The sequence below is a fragment of the Pipistrellus kuhlii genome, unplaced genomic scaffold (genome assembly GCF_014108245.1).
Source record: "Pipistrellus kuhlii isolate mPipKuh1 unplaced genomic scaffold, mPipKuh1.p scaffold_m20_p_1, whole genome shotgun sequence".
Lineage (NCBI taxonomy): Eukaryota > Metazoa > Chordata > Mammalia > Chiroptera > Vespertilionidae > Pipistrellus > Pipistrellus kuhlii.
This window is the reverse complement of record NW_023425404.1, coordinates 89,559,230-89,582,702: the sequence shown is the minus strand read 5'-3', so window position 1 is coordinate 89,582,702 and position 23,473 is coordinate 89,559,230. Positions and strand designations below refer to the sequence as shown.

The 23,473-nt window shown below is 41.9% G+C and overlaps 1 long non-coding RNA gene across 4 annotated transcripts in view; it reads right to left on the bottom strand.

Moving 5' to 3' along the window:
- Positions 1–23,473, bottom strand: part of LOC123653002 — a 110,252-nt gene that overhangs the window by 15,019 nt on the left and 71,760 nt on the right. For all 4 annotated transcript variants that reach the window (XR_006742610.1, XR_006742607.1, XR_006742612.1 and 1 more), the window contains one exon: positions 11,566–11,624. This is a non-coding gene — a long non-coding RNA (uncharacterized LOC123653002). The remainder of the gene's footprint in view (positions 1–11,565; positions 11,625–23,473) is intronic.

The window sequence follows — 23,473 nt, the reverse complement described above, 5'->3', positions numbered from 1 at the left end:
TGAGGTAGAGTTTAAATTTGACCTCTGGAATAAGAAAGAATGGCTTGGAAGATTAGAGGGGAATGCATCCCAGGTGAGTTCAGTGTATAGTACACATGTAGAGGTGGAAAAGAGTACAGTATTCAGAAAGAGAGTTTCTGAACTTCAGCTCAGTGCTAAGGTCAGGGGGCAGAAAATAGACCCTTAGTGATTCCAGCAGGTCCAAGGTCACTTTATGAACAAATGTTTCTCTGTAAAGAATCCTGTGCCAAGGGATGAATTAATTTCCCCAAGTGGACAGATTTGTCTCTAGGAGGTCAGCCCATATCTGAATGGTCCCTGTAGTCCACAGTCTTGGGTTTGTGGAGCAGGTTACATGAGTCCTGACCCTAAGCCACAGAAAATGAAACCAGATTGGAATAAATGATGACCCTCTGCTGTGTTGATGGTGAAAGATCAGTCATTCTACCCTCCCCATGTCCAAGAAGTGGAGAGATGAAAGTTTTGGGAGAGGAGACCAGTGCCTCCTTCCACCAGGAGCTGAACCATGAGCTCCTTTGGCTACAAGGCTGACACTGCAGTCCTCTGTTGCCAGGAAAAATGTAATGAAAATAGAATGGTCCTACCATTCCTGGACCATCATTCATCACAGGACACATCTTTGTTACAGGTACTGAGCATAACACAGAGCAGGCACCATTGAAGAAACTGGAAACAAAGAAGGAGCACTGCATCAAGCACACCATCTGGCTGTCCATCACAGGCCACGCATTTAGGCCTGCAGCCAAAACACTGGAATGTAAGATTTGGATTTATTGGGGGTGTTAAATCACAATGAATGCCACTCTTTTTCCTTTTAGGGACAGTCTTCCTAAAACATCTCTAACTCCCTGACTTGCCATTCCTAATAACTCAAGACATGTGTGTCTGCCCACCAACAGCCCTTTTCTGGGGGTTGTTTTCTCCATGATCTCCCCTGATCCCATGAGTCAGCCTCTCACCTTGGGGAAGCCCCTCCCTCACCTGGGAGAAGAGGAGATCAGAGTATAAACTGTATGGGGGAGGAGGAAATAAGGTCCCTTTTTTTATTTAGCTACTTGACCTTCTGGGAATATGGGCATTCCAGGGGAGTTCTTGTCTCTCACCCCTACTGGCCCTAGGGGAACAATGGCAATTCTAGATACCAGCTGTGTTGCCTTGGAGAAGTCACTCTTCACACTTGGGACCTTTACCTTCTCCATTAAATGATGGGATCAAATTGGACAAACCTTAAAGATTCTTCCCTCTCCCAAACTGGGTAAGCACAGATTCTGGAGGCCTCAGCTCATTCAAAGCAAAGCGTGGCTAAGGGTCAGCATTCCAGAGTTTCAGAGAGAAGCCAGAGCCAAAGACCAAGGCTGGGCTGTGAAGATGACACTTAGTCACCTTAAAATTGGGGGATCCCATTGGGAGCTGTTCTTTTTGGTGCTTCACTGCTGGCTCCCACCCCATCTTTTTCTCTGCTTGCTTCCTTTCTTTCTTTCCTTCTCATCTGATTTATACCTGCCATACTTCTTCCCACAAACTATTTATTTCAAACCATATTTTGTCAAGCCAGAAATGGTCCTAGTGTTGTCCCTCCAAAGATCAGAATCTGAAGCCTCAATTTCTGATTGGTCTTATTGTTTAACGAGAGGCCTGATGCATGAAATTCATGCAAGAGTAGGCCTTCCTTCACCTGGCTGCTGGCACTGGCTTTCCTCTGGCACCCAGGACCCAGGCTTCCCTTGCAGCCCCAGCTTTGTCCAGGAGGTCATCCAGTCTAATTAGTATATTATGCTTTTATTATTATAGATGACATCAGAGACTGCCTTCGTAAGAGACCCTCATGGAGAAATGATGGAGAAACATTCCTAAACCTGGGCATTGGACATCTAATGTGCTTAGAAGCTGGGAAACATTTTCACTCTAATTTCCTCAGTCCACCTTCCACTCTTATTAGGATGTAGCTGGTTCTGTCTAAAACAGCGGGCTCCAGTTGTCCATTTATTTATTTCCTTCAAAAAAAATTTTTATTAAAGTATTATATGTGTACATATCTTACCATTGCCCCCCCCCCCACTCCCATATATACCCTCAACCCCCAGAGTTTTGCATCCATTGGTTATGCTTATATGCATGCATACAAGTCCTTCAGTTGATCTCTTATCTCCCCCATCTCTCCCTAACCTTCCCGGTGTGATTTGACAGTCTCTTTGATGCTTTACTGTCTCTATATCTATCTTTTTGTTCATCAGTTTATAATGTTATTATCCATAAATGAGTAAGATCATGTGGTATTTTTCTCTCATTGACTGGCTTATTTCATTTAACATGATGCTCTCCAATTCCATCCAGGTTGCTGCAAAGGATAAGAATCCCTTCTTTATTATGGCAGCATAGTATTCCAATGTGTAGGTGTACCATAGTTTTCTGATCTAATCATCTGCTGACAAGCATCTAGGCTGTTTCCAAATCTTAACTATTGTAAATTGTGCTGCTATGAACATAAGGTCCAAGAGTCCTTTTAGAGGAGGCTGACCTGAAGTGTGAGGTAAGCATTCACAAAGAGGAATCTCTGTGGCTCCAAATACCTGTCTTAATAAACCAAGTAACATGGTTATGACATAGCAGTGTCTTTTGACAGAGACATATATTATTTTTTAAGTTTTTTGAATCTAAAATATCTTCACATGGTTTCAAAATGAAAAAATATTAAAGGTATATAGTGAAAGATTTTCCTTCATTCCCACCTAAAATCCAGTTTCCACTACTCCCCCATTCAACTGCTATTCATTTCTTATGAAGTTTTCCAGAGTATCTTTATATTTATTACTAGAGGTCCCCCAGTGCACGAATTTGTGCATGGATAGGGTCCTGTCAGGCCCGACCCAATCAAGGTGGACCAAAGATGGGCCTGTTGGTGGTAGGCAGCCAGCCCAACACAATTGGGGCCTGATCAGGGTCAGGTCAACTGGGGGGAAGGGCCACGAGTGATTGGCTTGTGGGCTCTGCCCCTGATTGGAGTGGGGGGCCTGATTGGGGTGGGGCCGGCCATGGGGAGGGGCTGTGTGTGGTGGGCCAGTGGCCCCTGCTCCTAATGAGGTGGGGGGAGTCAATCAGGAGCAAAGATGGCTGGGGGGAGGGGCCGTGGGCCTATCTAGGTGGTGGGGGCCCATCAGGGGTGGGGCCAGCTGTGGAGAGGGGCCGCAGGCAGTTGGCTGGCTGGCCCTACCCCTGATCTGGGGGGGAAGTGGCTATCTGGGGTGAGGCTGTGGGGGAGGGGTTTCAGGAGGTTGGCTGGCTGGACCTTCCCCTTATTGGGGTGGGGGAGCAATCAGGAGTGGAGCCGGCTGTGGGGAGAGACTTCAGGTTAATGGGTAGTGGGTGATCCTTGGGGGAGGGGGTTGTTAGGGGAGGGGCTGCAGAAGGTTGGCCAGCTGGCCCCGCCCCCTATTGGGAGGTGGACAATCAGGGGTGGGCCAGCCTGGGGGAAGGGCCACAGTGGAGGGGCATTTGGCCAGCTGACCCCATTCCCCAATTGGGCTGGTTCATTGACTGCAGTGGGGATCATAACAACTGGTCATTCTGGTCTTTATGGCGTTGTGGTCACTGGCTTTTTATATATTCAGATAAGCAAAACCAAATAATATGTTTCAATTTCTCCTTGTTTTTCACAAAAGTTAGTATCCTATACATGCTACTTTGCTTTTTGCTTTTTTCACCTCATGAAATATCTTAAAGATTTTTTTATTTCTTAATAAGATCACTCATTTATTTTCATAGCTACATAGTATTCCATTGCAGGCTTTATTTATTATTCAAAATCCTCATACACCCAAAAAACATTTTGAAGTGGTTAATAGGAAGGCAGACAATAGAAGATGTTTGAAATAAAAGATGACTCATAGCAGTGAGGCCCAGTCTTCAGTGTGCATAAAAATTGACTTGGAATGTGTAAGACCCCCCCCCCCCTCCTCCACGCTCTGTCATGGTTCTTACCCAGTAGGTCTGAGATTAGACCAGTAAACTGCACTTTAGCAAGTTGATTCTGGTCCAGCATCTATAGCCCTCTCTTTGAGGTGAAAGGGAAAGGAGGAAGCAAGAATTACATCCTACACTGAAAATATGGCGCTTGTTGCAATTTAGCTCTGAGGTTCCTGGCAGCTCAAGATCAAAGTGGAAACAAAAGGATATAGTGGCCGAAACCGGTTTGGCTCAGTGGATAGAGCACTGGCTTGTGGACTAAAAGGTCCCAGGTTTGATTCTGGTCAAGGACATGTACCTTGGTTGCAGGAGGCAGCTGATCGATGTTTCTCTGCTTTCTATCCCTCTCTCTTCCTTTCTGTAAAAAATCAATTAAATATATGTGTTTTTTTTTAAAAGGATATAGTGTTCTCTCTGCCAGAACAAAAGGCCAGTTTTTCAGGAGACATAAACATATCCCTGGCATTAAAATTTAAGCATATTTTATCATGGGAGCCGTTACTTAAGGTACTTTGAGCTATACAACATGCAGCATCTCCCCACAGCCAGAAAATGCAGGCACACTCTTCAGAGTTCCTCTGCAGAAGTCTTGGCCTGGCATCAAGGACCGTGTTTCTATAGCCAACATGGAACAGAGAAATGAGAAAACATGAGCCATCTTTGCAGTTATATTGGTCCAAAAGGCACTATCTTAATTGGTCAGAATAGAGCTGCCCTGGTTTGTCAGAGTTGAACAGGTTGGATTAGATGGGGAAAGCCTCCGTCCTATTGGTTGAAATAGGACTGGCTCAGATAGCAGAACACAATGCAGGCCGGCAGTTCATTCTTGGTTTCTCCATAACATGCAGTTTGTGTGAGAGGTCCCTGTGCAGAAATGACTTTGCATTTTTGTTTGTTTGCTTGCTTGCTTGTTTTAGTTAGCTACCAGGAGCCCTTCTTAGTAGATATCTTCTTTCTCAGTGTCCACACCAACAATGCTGGTTGTGTTTTTATAGTCTATCACTCTGATATGACTCATCTGCCACCCACTTCCACTTTTAAGGACCATTGTGATCACATTGTGCCAATCTGGATAATCCAGATTATCTCCCTATTTTATGATCAACTGATTAGCAACCTTAATTCCATCTGCAACTTTAATTCCCATTTGCCATATAATATAACATATTTACAAGTTTTGGGGATTATAATATGGACATCTTTGGTGGGGCCTACCACTCTAAGTAAAAGAGACTACGTATAGTAAATTCAGCTTCTACTAGTACATCTCAGGCTGCCATAGGATCTATCCTCTATTTCTACCATCCAGTAGAGCTCCACACAGACCTATGTTCTCAGGACTTTTCTGGGGGACATGTTAGCCAGGGGATGACTCAGCATTGATTTTCTTCCCAGGATTCCATCCTGTGCAACTTTTCTGTCTGGCACACACAGCAGATGGGGCATATTCAAATTATAGGTTTCCTTTCAGAACTCCTCAGCCCAGCTACCTTCTTTCTCCCATAATCTGTAAGGACATTATCCTGAAGAAATCTCACCCATAGTCTGTATTATGCCTGGACATCTCTATCTATCCTGAAATTGGCCTTCCCCAACTGCCTCTCAATGAAATCATTGAGAAATCTTGTCATGGATGCTGTGCTATACTGCCCAAATGGCTCCCACAGGACTTATTCTCCCAGCTCCTGCTCTCTCTGGGAATTGTCTCAGCTGAAGAAAGCTTCTTTACCCAAGAATACATCCCCTTCCCTGGGCAGTCAATGCTCAATGACAGGGTGCAATGGCCCAGTTCCCTCTCCCCAACTTGAGAAAACACTGAAGGGTCATCCTGGCTCCAGAGTTCCTGCAGAATCAGCTAAAGCTTCATTGAGATTGTATCACAAGCCAATTTCTCCTTCTGCCCAATCCTACTCCCTTTCTTTCTTTCATAAGCATTGTCTCTGAGACCACTCCCCAAGAAATTTTCTGCACACAAATCATCTCACAGTATACTTTCAGATGAACCCGACCTGTGATAGTTCTAAAGTCTTGGCCCAATTGTATTAGGCCTCCTGCTGACTCCCCTACCCACCATCTGACTACGTGAGCCAAGGTGCACCAAGGCAGAGGAAAGCTACCTCCCATATCACTTTTTTAAGTTTCCAAAAAGACTGTTTACTTTGTATGATAGTTGCTTGTGGAAGCGGGTCTTCCATGATGTTCCCTGGGCCAGCTGACATTCTAAGATGAGTTTTAAGGCAAGCAGATCTCGGTTTGGGCCCTGCTCCTTCACTAACCAGCTATGTGATCTTGGGCAAGTTACTTAATCCCTTTATGACATTGTTATCATATCTGAAAGCAGAAATGATAATTTAAAAAAATCACAGGTCTGTTGTAAGATTAAATAATGTAACATAAGGAAAAATATTTAGCACAATGCATGGCATGTAAATATGTGCTCAAAAAACATTCAATTCCTTTCCTTCTTCTTTTGGGTCTGGGGACACTCGCCAACTAATTACCAATTATGATTTTTAAATTGACCCAGTATTGAGCATTATAGACACAGATGTGGTATATAAGTCTATAAAACATTTTCAAATATACCATGCGATGGAGCAGGGAAGTGAGGTACTAGTCACTCAACTCAGTTCTCCCTGTATGGTAGTCTTGATTTTCATGCTGTTGGAAAATTCTTGACATCTAGCAAAAAATTCATCTTGGCATGAAGAGTAGTAGGTGTTTTCATTTTATCCTAAGGTATCTCCCTGGTGGTCTAGTGGTTAGGATTCAGTGCTCTCATTTTATCCTAAGGCAAATGGGACCCAGCAAGACATCCTTTCACATCTGGCCAGAGCAGAGGCTGTGCACAGGATCAACTCTTCTTCCTAATAGGGAATGAGCCTTAAATTACGGCTACTTGAGACACACAATTAGAAGAGAGCATGTGAGCAGACAAGTTAGCCTACACAAGCACTCTGCCTTCCCCAAATGCAATGATCATCCACTCCACTCTACCATCTTTTTGCTCCTTTGGCCCAATCCCCAGGGGAGCAGAAGAGGCCCCAACATGCCCAGGGTGGCACCATATAAGAGCAGTATCCACGGACTGGATGGGTTTGCAGTGTTGGACTTAGAAGGAGTATGGAGAACCTGGGGCAAGAAGTTACACATCCAGTTCACATTCCAGCTCCAGGTGGGCCTTTCTGACAACCTTGGCCTAGCACATGCCCCTCATAATCCCAGCATGGTGACACCCTCACTGGGCTCAGAGAATGCTGAATTCAGCCCCAATTAAGAGAGCATTTTGGGGCAGGCTGCTGGCACTAGCAACTGCTGCTATTTTGGGAGTTGTTGAAGACAGTCTCTTCTCTCTCTCTCCTTGTCCATTTCTGTTGTTTTATTTTTCCTACTCTCTCACTTCTCCATTATCTCTAGGTTTTGCTCCCTGAATATGCATGTCTTTTAATCTCTGAGCTTCTTTGTCTCTTTGTCACTCTGTCTCTGTGACTCTATCTCACTCTAGATCTCTCTTGTCAAATCAATTTGACAAACAGTCTCACCACCACTGGGCCAGGTTCTACTGTGCTCTGGGGAAGAAGCCAAATGCAGGCCCTGCCTCCAGAAGCCTTAGGTATGTTTGCCTTTCTCAAATTCTCCCCACCCTTCTGCATCTTGACCAGCCCAGGTCCTCCTACCCAGGAACTTCAGGGCTTGTTTCTGCCAGCCAAGGAGAGAATCACATTCCAGGCGCCCCTGGATAACATAGTTTCTATGCCCCAAGTCCCCAGTCCTGCCATCAGAGTTTGAGGACTTCTTCCTCTTCACCTAGGCTGGGTGCAGGGTTGGTTCTAGAAGGGTAGGGGGAGTCTGGGGTAGGAAGCCACACACCCAATACACATTGCAGCTCCAAAAGGACTGGCATTTCCCAAATGGATCTGTGGCAACAAAGGCTCCAGGATTCCCAAGAGGCCCAAGACCATGCTGCCTCACCTTGCTGAGCCCAGGGAGACCTGGCATGGGGCCTTCAGTTTGAATGGTTTGCTCTCCCTAGGTCAGGTCAGTAGGACATGCCCCTTGTCAATCAAGAGATGAAGAATTCATAGAGGGGAGGGCCTCCTGAAGGGCCCTTGGCCAGCACCATGCTAGGATTATGAGGGTTCCTATTACCATTCTTTTAGTCTTCCAAATCCTTATATCCTCCTCAACCTAGCTCACTTACTTTCTTCCTGATCATCCACCTTACACCACCATCTCCTGCCTCCACTCCTGCAGCCTTGGTAGATTGGGCTCTCAGCACTGATCTCTCCCATTCTGGAACCTGCTGGCTGGATTCAACCTGACCTGTGCTCTTTGGCACAGGGTATGAAAGGTGGATGTTTAATAGGATCTGCCTGTGAACTCTCTGTGGTCCTTCCCCTCTCAGACATTTGGGTTGAAGATCTGCCCTCCCAGGGCTCCCCTGTATACTAGAACTAGGGGCTACATGGTAATTCATGTACATTAAAAGATTAACACTTTCTATGTTATAGGCCCTATTAGACATTTGCAGTTGAATTGGCTTATTCTATTCATAGGCCAGCCTTTTGATTTATTGGCCCCATTCTAGAATTGAAGGACCTGAAGCCAAAATGGTTTCCCAAGTCAAATTTTAGGAACCCAGGTCTCCTGATTCCTCAGCCAGAGTTTATTCTGAACCTCAGCTTCTACCTGTAACTAAAAGAAGAAAAGACTTCTATAGAGAATACTCTTCTCCAGGGAATTTCGAAGTGGGGATCCAGGGGACCTCACTGCCTTTAGCAGCTGCTCAAGAGATAGATCCAGCTGTTCAGAAAGATAAGCCCAGTTGCCAGCACACTGAGCTAGACAAGAGCCTGCACCCTTGGCAGAGCGGAGAAGCCCTTGCTCTTGGCCAGGCTAGGCACAGCTGGTGACAGTTCTCAAAGGGGTTTAGGGGCAAGAGAACTCTGGGGAAGGAGGAGATGCTTTATGAGCCAGAGATTAAGGGAAAAAGACACCAAAAATTCCTGGGTGGTAGGTGGGACTGAGACTCCACACCTGATGAGAAACATGACTGATTGAGGTTGGACAGCCTAGAGGCCGGACAAACAAACTCCAGGGGAGGTTCTTGCCCTTGTCCCAGGTCAAAGGAACAGACACCCATTCACAAATGCCCGCAGCAGGGAACCATGGTGGCTGGAGGGGAATTTGAGCAGAAGTAGGATGGCACTGGTGCCCCAAGGATTCCCCTTCTGCTCCTCCCCCAGCAACTTTTGCTACAAAGAAGGGAGCAGTAGATAATGAATTGGTAACCCAGAATACAACCCTGCTGGGGGCCACCTGCTTTTGGTTGTGAGCCTGGCCAGAATGGAGGCCAATTATCAGCCTTCAGAAAGCTCAATGTGTCCAACTTCCTATCAGAATGAGAAGAGGCCAGAGAATTCTGCATTGTCCTCACACCTTCTGGGTCTGCCTTCATTCATGTGCACCTGCCATCTGAGCCATTGGGGGCAGAACAGAGATTGTCTCACCCAATCTAGAGATGAGAAAACTGAGTCTGAGGGAATAGAAGGGTTTAACCTAAGTGTCAAAAGTCCAGAACTGGACCCTGAGCTTCCTGCTCCTCAGTTGACTCAGTTTAGAAAGGCTAATCAGATCACCTAGGTCAGTGTAGACAACCAGATTATGTGGAGCAAAAGAATATATTTTGGCAATAAACATTGCCATTATTGCCCAGGACCTTGTTTACTGGTAGGACTCAAATCCACAACATTAGTGAGTTATCCTCAGCTCCCTGCACACATGGGTGACAAAACAGAGCCCTGGGGAATCTGGGCAGCTTTTCCAAACCACAGAGGAAGGGCAGAGCCAAGGCCTGAAAGAAGTTTTGGTGAAGCCTAAGCTCTGTTATCTTTCAACCACCACCTGGCAACAGACAGTAGCCTGCATTGTCAGGAATGTCTGGGCCAGGGAGGAAACAACTATTCTGGCAGGACCAGAGGGTCTCACTGCCTGGCTCCCAGTCCAATTTGACTTTCTTATTGCTTCTCCCTGTGCAAGGGCTTAGTATCTCTGGAAATTGGTTCAGAGAATGAGTACCAGCAACATCAATAATTTTTATTATTACTTCTGTCTGCTTCTATTCACACTGCAACATTTTCTGCACTAAGCCTTTACGCACACACGCACACATATACACTTTACACACATCCTCTCACTTCATCTTCAAAACAAACCTTTGAGGTAGGTTCTCTTTTATTCCCATTTTGTAAATAAGGAAACTAATCTTAGAGGAGTAAAGTAACGCTACAATATTTCCAAAACCTGTACAGTGTACACTACCCACAGGTGTCAGGTTGATAAATAGACATCTTTCCAACAGTACGCGCTGCCTGAGAGTGACATGGCTTCTCCACAGAAGGCAAGCCCCTAATCAATGAAGCTTGTGTATTGTGCGGTGGGATGAGGTTGTGCACATAAAAATTCTATTTATAGTTATACTTTTAAGTTAATATTCAATTATTAGGGACACATTTGAAAACAGCTTTTCCTAAGGATTAAGTTCCACTTACCAATCTTATTGCTCCACTTATAAATGTAATAAGAACCTGACCTTCACTTTTTCTTCAATTAAAGTTTGATTAACTCAAGTTGAAAAAAACTAAACTCCCTCAAAACCGTGCCATTTACAACTTAATTAAATTTGCTTAAACAATTTTAGCTACGTTTCAACATTAAATATTTTTTTATTTTCCTAAGTAACTTAAATGTCTAACTGAACAGGCAAAAACTTTCCATCATGTACATAAAAAACTGTTTTAAGTCTAATAAATTAAATTTATAAATATAGCAACTTTCATGTTCTCTTAAATGTTGCACCATTAGTCAAATTTTCCCATACCTTTTAACCTCAAATTACAAGCAGACTTCTGGTTACAGCTAAGATGGAGAAAGCACAATTCACCTTCTCTCTCACTGATTATAAATAAAAACAGACACAAGCAGCACTCTCTAAAGACTGAAAATATATGGTGGGTTGGGAAGACAAATAAACATTCAAAGAATAACCATTATGGCAGGAAGTTTCTGGGTTTTATTCTTTCCATATCTTTGAGCTGGGACTTTACAGGGCCTGCACAATCTACAACTGTGCAATGGGCACAAATTAAAAAAGTTCTCTTTCTGGCCAGAGGACTGGGGATAGGAACCCTACAGGATAGAGACATGGAGGAGAATTTAAAATTTTTTCTCTTTTACTCTTCAGGGCTGCTGCATGTAAAGCCCCAATCATGAAGCCATATTCCTTCAGTGCTGGTGGCACAGGACATAAAACTCTGAGAAAATCATTCTTTCTAGCTGAAGAAACAGAGAAAATGGGACCCCATGAAAGTATGGGGGGGATTCTGATAATTTTATCTCTTATTTCATTGCTTTATTTTGAAAGTGAATATGAGATGTGTGACAGTATGGGGAGGCTAAAATCATAGATTTTTAGTCCAAGGACTAGGAGTAAGGCCTCTGAGCATCAGAGAGTGGGAGGGGTGGCCATGGGGAACTGGAGAAAGAACTTGCTTCAGTCTGCACATGAAGTTTTAGACTCACCCTTGAGTGTTGAATGCATAGAACTGACCCAAAGCAGAAGGCAAGTCAGGACCTGTGGTCTGAAACAAATAAGATTGATTACATAAGATTAAAAATGTCTCAAATTAGTCCACATTCAAAGAATCAGCAAAATCTGTACTCACAAAAGAAAACACAATTAGCAGATGCTGACCTCAAAATGATCCAGGTAGTGGAATTATCACACAAAGACATTAAAGCAGCTGTTAAAATTATAGTCTGTAAAATAAGGAAAACTGATCCTGATATGATAGAAAGATAGAAACTCTCAGAAAAGAAATAAAACTACTTTAAAAATTAAATGAAATTTTTATAACAAATTTTAATAATCAAAATTGTAAAACTCACTTTGTAGGCTCAATAGAAAAACTTGAATGACAGAGGAAAGTGAGTGAACTTGAAAATAAATGAATAAAAATAATCTGGACAGCAGAAAAAATATTTTTAAAAGGGAATAGATTTTCAGGGACTTCTAAGACAAAATTAAAAATCTGACATTTATGTCAGATAGAGAGGAGAAAAAGTTTGGTGCAGAAAAAATATTTGAAGAAACTTCTAAATTTGGTGAACAAACAAATTTACTAGAGGCCCGGTGCACAAAATTCGTGCAGGCAGGGGGGGGGGAGGTCCCCCTTAGCCCGGCCTGCACCCTCTCCAATCCAGGACCTCTTAGGGGATGTTTGATTGCTTCTCACAATCCAGGACTGCTGGCTCCTAATTACTCACCTGCCTGCCTGCCTGCCTGATCACCGCTAACCCCTCTGCTTACCTGTCTGATCTCCCCTAACCACCTCTGCCAGCCTGATTGCCCCTAACTGCTCCCCTGTAGGCCTGATCACCCCTAACTGCTCCCCTGCTGGCCTGATTTCCTTTAACTGCCTCTGCCTCATCCTGCACCTGGGACCCAGAATTCCCTTCTCTGGCTGGTCACAGGCACATGGAATCCAGGCTTCCCTTCCTCTGGCCAGCCACAGGCACCCAGGACCCGGGCCAACTTCACGTGGGCTGGCTGCAACTACAGGGGACCGTGGGAAGGCAATTTTATCCTAGCCTTAGTTGCAGGCACCTGTAACTGAGGGGTGGGTGGCTTGTCCCTCTCCAAGGTTGCAGCCACAGGTGCTGGTGCCCAGGACTGTGGGGCCAGCATCTTGTCTCTCTCTCAGACCGCAGGCACAGATGCAGCCACTGGTGCCTGGGACCATAGGGATTATGGGGATACAGATTGTCCCTCTCCCAGGCTGCAGGCACAGGTGCAGACACTGGTGCCCAGGACCATGGGGTGGGCAGCTTGTCCCTCTCCTTGGCCACAGCATGGTTGGTCCCCATTCCTCTCTTGTGAGCTCATTTATTCCTGGCTGGTCCCCATTCCTCTCTTGTGAGCTATTTTGTGCCTGACTGGTCCCCATTCTTTTCTCCCTAGTGTTGAGTGTCTGAGCTGTTATGGTGTGACAGCATGACGACCATTTGCATATTAGCTCTTTATTATATATGATAGATTCAAGAAGCTCAGGAACCCCCCCTTAAAAAGGATAAACTCAAAGAAAAACTGACTGAAATATATCTTATCAAAACCTTGCTGAAAATCAAGGATAAAGAAAGAAATTTAAAAACAGCCAGAGGAAAATACTAGCAAATTCAATAAATTAGTACATTTAAAAAAATACATAACAATCCAGTAGGACTCATTCCAGAGGTACAAGGATGGTTCAACAGCAAATATGATCAATGTAATATACTTCATTAACAAACAAAAAATAAAATCATATGATCTTATTAATACCCTGTTTCCCCCAAAATAAAACATCCTCCAAAAATAAGACCTACTTACAGGTTTCCTTCTGAGTGAAATATAAGGCATCCCCCCGAAAATAAGGCCCCCCCTAGGCTCTGTCTCAGAATGAAAATTAATTTACTGTAAACTCTTTGCTAGGGCAGCTCCGACTGGCATCTAGCAACCAGTGACTTTACGCGGAGTCCTGATGTCACTGCTGTGTGGAGGCGGAGCAAAGGTCAGAGTGAGCGGTGAGCGCGGGGTGGGAGAGAGGAGGAGACTTTTGCAGATGCGTGTAGAAGAACAGGAGGATTAGAGCGGACAGGATGTGGCGAAGGTGGTGAGTGCTGGTCTGTCTCTGGTGACACTACCTAATGCTCACGGCCGCCCCCATGATGACTGAAGGTTCTCAGTCAGTGGCAGACCCTGCTCCAGCCCAGATCCAGGCCCCAGCAAGCCCAGTGACAGTCCGCAGGCAGGCCCCAGGGGGTAAATGTCTGATAAAGGGGTAGGGGGGATGTCTGGTGAAGGTGTTCAGTGGCACAGGGGTGGGGGGAGGGGGATCACTTAAAATGACACAGGAGGATCAGAGGGGGCAATCAAAATGACACAGGAGGATCAAAAGGGGTTACTAAAATAGTAATCCCCCTCTGATTCTCCTGTGCCATTTTGATTCCCCCCTGTAATCCCCCCTGTGTCATTTTAAGTGATCCCCCTCCCCCTACCTTGATACCTCAATTCCTTTTTTTTTTATCCCTAGAAATGAGCGCAAAAAGAAAAAGCTACAAGAGTACAAGAAAGAAATCATGGAAGACTCTTGGGGCCAAAATCTTACTGCTTTCTGCAAAGAGAAGATGTTGAGTATCCAATTGGTCTGAAAAGGGCGAGCAGGGTATGGTAACCTCATTGAACAAGTGGACAAGGGAAATGCTAAAAAGCACAAGTGTGGATCAGGTCAGCAACCATTATTTTCCGAGCTGGAAGACCTGATCTGTGAATGAGTTGTTGATAAGAGAACAGAGGCTTTGGTTGTAAATAGGGCTCAGATTCAAGAATTTGCCCTTGCAATGGCACCGCAGTTTGACATAGCCCCTGAAGACTTCAAAGCATCACAACGCTGGCTGGATAATTTTCTTCAGCAAAGTGAACTGTCTTTAAGAAGATCTACCGGTACAACATTGTTTAGGTTGGAAGATGCTCAAATTATTAAGCAAGCACTTGCATTCAAGTTCTTTATTGATGATGCTGACTTCTCTAAATACAATCTTTCCAACATGATTGCTATGGATGAAACTGCAGTGTTTATGGGCCAATCATCTCAACAATTGAACAGCGGGGTGCCTCCTTCGTGCCTCCTTTCCTCCACTGCTTACGAAAGTGCACGTGTTTCCTATATTTTGGCAATTTGTCTGGATGGCACTAAAATCCCACCTTTAATCATTTCTAAGGGCAAGAAGGAAAAGATTGAACGTGTTTTAGGCATTTTTATTCTTGAAACTGAAAAAGCCTGGGCCACACAAGCAGTTACAAGGAAGTGGGTCGATTTAATGCTGCCGCTTGTTATGCGAGGGAGCCAAAGAGGTCTGCTAGTCTGTAATGTAGCCAGCACTCACCACACTAAAGACATGAAGACATCTTTTCACGTAAGAAAAATAGATCAGATAATGATTCCTGCAGGAATGACGGCCTATCTCCAGACTCTTGATATTGCAATAAACAAGCCATTCAAAGACAATTTGCGCATGGAAATTAATGACTACATTGAAAATAGAATGGAGAGAAATCAGTGTGGAAACTTTGTGAAACCTAAACTGCAAGAAGTTGTGACTTGGGTGAAGAATTCATGGGAGAAAATCACTGACAGTTTCATTGCAAATGCACTGTGAGCAGGCTACCTTGACAAGAAGTACTCATTTAAAGACAGTGCTATTACTAAACATGAGAGATTTGGTTCACTGATTTTGAAAGAAATGGAGTCACAAGAAATTCACCAGGAAATTCAGGAATTGGATTGTTATGATGATGTTTCAGAAGATGATGACATGATTGTTATTGAATGAATGAGTAAATTCTTGATACTGTAGGATTCACAGTTTGTCTGGTTTGTGTTGACAACTGCCGTACTACCGTACCATATACAGGTAATAAATTTCCTTTATTTTCATTTAACAATAAATGTGTACCGTATTCTTCTTCATGAAAAAATAAGACATCCCCTGAAAATAAGACCTAGCGCATCTTTGGGAGCAAAAATTAATATAAGACACTGTCTTATTTTGGGGGAAACAGGGTAGATGCAGAAAAAGCATTAATAAGATACAACATATATTTATGATTAAAACATTCAATAAAATGGGTATACAGCTTTAGACCACACCAAATTACAACTCTACCGACATCTATAAGCAACACACTTAAGGAGTGGACTTGGTAAAGCCCCCCTGAAGCCAGTCCTACTCCATAGGGATTTCCTGCACAGCAGCTTTTCTATTGTAATTTCAGCTAATCTTCACAGCCAATTGACCTGGGGATCAATTCCTTTCAGTGATGCCAACAGCAATCAAGGCTCAACTACACAGCCCAACAGGGCACAACTAGAGTGCTCATCTTAGGTGACTAGGGAGGCTGAGCCCCTGGGCCCTACGGGACACCTACTATACAAAGCCACTCTACCAATTCCAGGGGACATAACAGTGCTACCTAATTCATAGAAACAAACACAGGGAAGCAGCCAACATGTGGAGACAAAGAAACATGTCACAAATGAAAGAAATGGAAGCAAGCAAACTACTGGATACAGAGTTCAAAACCATGGTTATAAGATTACTCAAGGATCTTAATGAGAGCTTCAAGGGACTTAGTGACACTTCCAAGGATTATAGTGAGAATGTCAAAGGGTGAAAAAGGATCAGTCACAAATTAAGCATATACTAACTGAAATAAAGAATAATTTACAGGGATTCAACAGTAGAATAGAGAATTCTGAAAATAAAATCAACAATTTGGAACAAGGTGGAGGAAAAAAAAACACCCAATCAGAAGAGCAAAAAGAAAAAAATTTAAAAATATGAAGATATTGTAAGGAGCCTCTGGGACAACTTTAACTGTACCAACATTTGTATTATGGGGGAGCCAGAGGAGAAGAGAAGGAGCAAGATATTGAAAACCTATTTGAAGAAATAATGACAGAAAACTTCCCCCACCTGGTGAAAGAAATAGACTTATAAGTCAGAAAGCCCAGAGAGTCCCAAAAAAGAGGAACCCAAAGAGACCCACACATATCATAATTAAAATGCCAAGGGTTAAAGACAATGAGATAATCTTAAAAGCATCAAAAGAAAAGCAGTTAGTTACCTACAAGTGAGCACCCATAAGACTGTTAGATAATTTCTCAACAGAAACCTTGCAGGCCAAAATGGAGTGACAAGAAATATTTAAAGTGATGAATATCAAGGATCTACAATCAATATTACTACCCAGCAAAGCTCTCATTTAGAATTGAAGGTCAGCAGATAAAGAGCTTCACAGACAGAAAAAAGCTAAAGGAGTTAATCACCAATGTTACATGAAATGTTGAAAAGTGTTCTTCAATAAGAGGAAGATGAAAAGGAAGAAAAAAGAAGAAGAAGAAGCCGAAACCGGTTTGGCTCAGCGGTAGAGCGTCGGTCTGCGGACTGAAAGGTCCCAGGTTCGATTCCGGTCAAGGGCATGTACCTGGGTTGCGGGCACATCCCCAGTAGGGGGTGTGCAAGAGGCAGCTGATCCATGTTTCTCTCTCATCGATGTTTCTAACTCTCTATCCCTCTCCCTTCCTCTCTGTCAAAAATCAATAAAATATATATATATTTAAAAAAAAAAAAAAAAAGAAAAGTGTTCTTCAATAAGAGGAAGAGGAAAAGGAAGAAGAAGAAGAAGAAGAAGAAGAAGAAGAAGAAGAAGAAGGAGAAGAAATATTTTAATGTTGGTATTTTAATTTCTTCTTCTTCTTCTTCTTCTTCTTCTTCTTCTTCTTCTTCTTCACTAAAATGGCAATAAATACATATCTATCAACAACTGAATCTAAAAATCAAAATAAACAAATAATAAATCTAATGAACAAAATAAACTGGTGAATAAAATAGAATCAGATGCATGAAAACATGGAACAGACTGACAAGTCTCAGAGGGAAGGGGGGACAGGGGAAGGAAAGAAATTAACCAAAGATCTTACATGTACATATGTATTAACTTACCTATGGACATAGACAATAACATGGTAAAGGTCTAGGGAGAGGCAGAACCAGTTGAAGGGAAGAAATGGGGGAGGGAAAGGGGACATTTGCAATGCCCTCAATAATAAATATTTAAAAATAAAAGAAGACCAGATAGAAAAACAAAACACTCAGGGAAAGAAAAAAAAAAAAAAAAAAAACCTTAAAAAACATGAGGACAGTTTAAGGAACAACAGAATAATATCTGCATTATAGGAATACCAGAGGAAGAAGAAAGTGAACAAGGGAAAAGAAACTGAAAAAATAATGACAGAAAATGTTCCTGAGATGGTAAAGGACAAAGCCACATATGTTTAGGAAGCACAGAGGGTGCAAATCAAGATGAACACAAAGAGACATATTCCAAGACATTTCATAATTAAAATGGCAAACATTAAAGACAAAGAGAGACTCTTAATGGCAGCAAGAAAAAGAAAGTCAATGACCTACAAGGGGCTCCCATAAGGCTGTCACCTGATTTCTCAACAGAAACACTTACAGGTCAAAAGCGCATGGCCTAAAGTGTTTGATATAATGAAAAGCAAGACTCTAAAATAGGGGTGTCGAACTCAATCAGAGAAGGGGCCAAAATCTAAAATCCAGCCTAAATCTCGGGCCGAATGGTTTACTGAACAGTCATAAACTGTCATTGTGATGGAAACGCAGCGGAGTGCAGTGATGACAGTGCGGTGCGGGCCACATTGCAAGGCCTGGCGGGACGGATTTGGCCCGCGGGCCTTGTGTTTGACACATGTGCTCTAAAACAAAGATTCCTCTATTCAGCAAGGCTACTATTCAAAATTGAAGGTGAGCCCAGTGGGCATGGCTCAGTGGTTGAGCTTCATTCTTTGAACCAGAAGATCATGGTTTGATTTCCAGTCAGGGCACATGCCCAGGTTGTGGGCTTGGTCCCCAGTAGGGGGCATGCAGGAGGCAACCAATCAATGATTCTCTCTCATCAATTATGTTTCTCTTTCTCCCTCTCCCTTTCTCTCTGATATCAATAAAAACATATTTTTTTAAATTAAAGGTGAAATAAAAAGCTTCCCAGAGAGAAAAAGGCTAAAGAAGTTTATTATCACCAAATCTGCACTGCAAGAAATGCTAAAGGCACTGCTGTAAGAAGAAAAAGAAATAGAGAGAGGAACATAGGTATATGGGAAAAAATGGCAATAAATAAGTGCCTATCAATAATAACCTCAAATGTAAATGGATTAAATGCTCCAATAAAAAGACATGGTGTAGCTGAATGGATAAGAAAACATATTGTATATGCTGTCTAAAAGAGACCCATTTCAAGCCCTAGCTGATTTAGCTCAGTGGATAGAGCATCATCCTGTGAACTGAAGGGTCCCGGGTTCAATTCCAGTCAAGGGCACATGCCAGGGTTGTGGATTTGATCCCCAGTAGGGGGCATGCAGGAGTTAGCCAATCAATTATTCTCTCTTGTCATTGATGTTTCTCTCTCTCCATCTCCCTTTATATATAATTTTTTTTTAAAAGACTGACTCAGGATGAAAGTGAAGGGATGGAAAAAAATTTCCATGTAAATTGAAATGAAAGAAGCAGGAGTATCAATACTTATATCTGACAAAATAGACTTCAAAACAAAGACCATAAAAGAGACAAAGAAGGTCACTACATAATACAAAAGGGATCAATCCAACAAGAGGATATAATCCTGATAAACATATATGCACCCAATATAGAAGCACCTAAACATAATGAAAAGCACTTTGAAGAGTTTAAGGGAGAGATCGATAGCAATACAGTCATAATAGGGGAATTAACAACCCCACTGACATCACTGGGTAGATCTTCCAGACAAAAAAACAACAAGAAAACAGCAACCCCAAATGACACAATTGATTAGATGAATTTAATTCATACTTAGAGGACATTTTTCCCTAAAGCTGGATATTCTCAAAGATAGACCACATGTTAGGACACAAACTACTAAGTCTCTACAAGCTTGAAATCATATCAGGCATCTTCTCAGATTACAATGGCATGAATCTAGAAATCAACAACAACAAAAAACACTCAGAAACATTCAATTACATGATACTAAGTAGCAGGTTATTAAACAATTAATGGGTTACCAGTGAGATCAAGGAAGAAATCAAACACTTCCTAGAAACAAAGAAAAATGAACACACAACTACCCCAAATGAATGGGGTACAGCAAAAGCAGTCCTTCAGAGGTAAGTTCATTGCATTACAGATCTACTACAAGAAACAAAAATATCTCTAATAAACTATCTAACCCTACAACTAAGATAACTAGAAAGAGAACAACAAGAAAATTCCAGAGTAAATAAAAGGAGGGAAATAAAGATAAGAGTGAAAAAAAATTATAGAGACTAAAAAACAAAACAAAACAAAACAAAACAAAAACACTCAGTACAAAAGATCAATGAAACCAAGAACTTGTTCTTTGAAAAGACAAAATTGACTAACCTTTATCCAAATTTATCAAGAAATAAGGAGAGAGGATCCAAATAAATGAAACCAGAAATAAAAGAGGTGAAGTAACAAATGACACCACAGATTTTAAAGGATTGCAAGAAAATACTATGAACAACTATATGCTAACAACAAATTGGACAATGTGGGAGAAATGAATAAATTTATAGAACATACAATCTTCCAAAACTCAATCAGAAAGAATCAGAAAACCTTAATAGACAAATAACAACTAATGGAATTAAAGCAGTAATAAAATAAAAACAAACTCCCAGCAAACAAAAGTCCTAAACTAGGGGACTTCAAAGGGGAGTTTTACCAAACATTCAAAGAAGAACTAACACTTTCACCTCAAACTATTCAAAAAATTCAAGAGAAACAAAAACTTCCAAGCTCTTTTTATGAGCATTATCCTAATTCCAAAACCAGAAGAAGAAGGGAAAAAAAAAACACTATAAAAAAAAAAAAGTATAGCCCATATCCCTGATGAAATAGGTACTAAAATCCTCAATAAAATATTAGCAAGTTGAATCCAGCAATACATTAAAAAGATCATATACCATGACCAAATGGGATTTATTGCAGGTATGCAAGGTTGGTACAATATTTGCAAATCAACAAATGTGATACAACACATTAACAAAATGAAGGATAAAGCTCACATGATCATATTAACAAATGCAAAAAGAAGCATTTGACAAATCCAACACCCATTATTTTATAAAAACTCTCAGCAAAGTTGGAATAAAGGGGGTCATACCTCAACATAATAAAGGCTATATATGACAAACCAACATCATACTCAATGAGCAAAAACTAAAAGTATTTCCCTTAAGAACAGGAATAAGGGATGTTTGCTTTCACCACTCTTATTCAACACTAGAGACCCATTGCACAAAGATTCATGCAATAGGCCTTCCTTCCCCTGGCTGCCAGCACCTGTTTTCCTCTGGCACCCGGGACCCAGGCCTTCACTCTGGCTGGAGCCTTCAGTCTTCTCTATTCCAGCTGGAGAGCCACTCATGTAGCTCCCTTCACCCCCCCCACCTCATAGCAAGCATCCTGCCCTGTGCAGCCACTCCATGCTTGTGTATGCAAATTAACCCACCATATTTGTTGGGATAATTTACATACTCACTCCTGATTGGCTGGTGGGCATTGCAGAGGTATGGTCAATTTGCATCTTTCTCTTTTATTAATATAGATAGTGCTGGAAGTCCTAACCACAGGGATCAAATGAGAAGAAAAAATAAAAGGCACCAACATAGTAAAGGAGAAAGTAAAACCATATTCATAGATGACAAGGCCACCAAAAATCTAGTAGAGTTAAAAAATGAATTTGGCAAAATAACAGGATTAACACCTAGAAATAGATGGAATTTTTAAACACCAATATTGAACTCTCAACAATTCCATTTATGATTATAACAAAAACAGTTAAGATACTTAGGAAAAAACTTAACCAAGGAGGTAAAAAATCTGTACTTGGAAAACTATAGGATGTTGAAAAAAGATATAGAGGAAAATACAAACAAGTGGAAGCATATTCTGTGTTTATGGATTGGAGCATTAACATCATTAAAATGTCCATACTACCCAAATAAATCTATAGATTCAATATAATCTTTATTAAAATACCATCAACATATTTCATAGATATAGAACAAATACTCCAAAAATTTATGTGGAATAAATAAATAAAAAAGGCCCCGTATAGTCACAGCAATCTTGAGAAAGAAGAACAAAGTTGGAGGGATCACAATACTACACATAAAATTATACTACAAAGCCTCTGTAATCAAAACAGCCTAGTACTGGCACAAGAACAGGCATAGATATCAATGAAACAACAGAGACCCCAGAAATTGATCCAAGTCACTATGCCCAATAATATTTGACAAAGGAGGCAAGTGTATACAATAGAATAAAGACTGACTTCAATAAATGGTCTTGGAAAAATTGGACAGGTACATAAAAAAATATGAAACTAGATTACTGACTTGTACCATACACAATAATAAATTCAAAATGGATAAAGGATTTATTGTAAGTCATAAAACAATAAAAATCTTAGAAAAAAAACATTGTGAGCAAAATTTCAGACATCTCATGTAGCAGAATTTTCATAGATACATCTCTTAAGGCAAGAGGAACAAAGGAAAAATAAACAAATATGATTACACTAAACTAAAAAGCTTCTGGAGATTATTTAAAATAGCAGCCAAATAGGCAGATGCGTCCTGCACCTTGTCAGATAGAAGGAATAACTAAAACAAATAACATCCACCCAGAATTGGCAAATTACCCACAGTTGGTGAGACAATCTGTTGCCAAAAAAGGGCAGAGGATGCATGGAGAATTGGGGATCTGGGCTAGAGAAAGAGATGCATGACCACCAGGATGAGAGGGTCAGAAGGAAACTGTGCTGCACCAAATCTGCATCCCTTGGGGACACACATAATACCCGACTGTGGAAGGGAGGTCCACAGGAAGATTTAAATCAGCTGTGAGAGGCTGCATCTAGAAAGGCAGCCTGAAGAGCTGCCCAGGCCTTATGGTATCGTGGGAGGTAGAGAAAAGGGGGGAAGACAGGGGTTATGGGAGAAAAACTCACAGTTGTGCAATTGTTTTGCCTCTGTCTTGTCCTTGCTTTTATTCCTAAACTCAGTTCATAGGACCTTTCAATTACAAACACTTACTGAGGCTGCAGTGCAGGTGGAGGTGTAGTTTTGTGGAGGCTGTAGAGAAGCTGTGGAGATGAGCTGGACAGGGAGAAGTGACCAGGAATCCAGCACTAAGACATTCTGGCATTCTGGACCCTCCAAACCTAAGCAGCCATTTTTCTCCTGAAGAGCCAGACCCTCCCAGCAGCTTCAGGCTCAAGGTTTGCAGAGGAAATAAAGACTCTGAATAGTCCTAGGGAGCCCCATTCATTCAATTCTTTAATCTTACTTTCTGTATATAATTTCTGCCTCTACAGATTTTATCCCTGCCCTCCCCCCCTTCTTTCTGGGTGTTTGTTGATTGCATTTGTTTGTTTTGTGGTACTTTCTCCCCACATATATTTTTCTTCTTTTTTCTTCTTTTTCTTTTCTCTCTTACTTTTTCCCTTTCTCTGAATATCATTTTTGCTCTCTTTTCTCATCTAATTCTTTTTTCTCTGGTGGTCACTTTTATTGAGGTTATCGGTGTCGTGAATACATTCATGTTTTGTTTCCTTTGTATCATGTCTTATTGAGTTGTATTTTGTGCTGTTCAGTCAACACGGTAGAGAGAGAGCTTCATAACCACTCATGCCGAGAGCAGACTCCACCCACAAATGTGACAATAATACTCAAGACTAAACTACACTAAGAGATCCCAAATAGCCCAAATAGGGGCATCCCTAGAATACCTAGCCCAG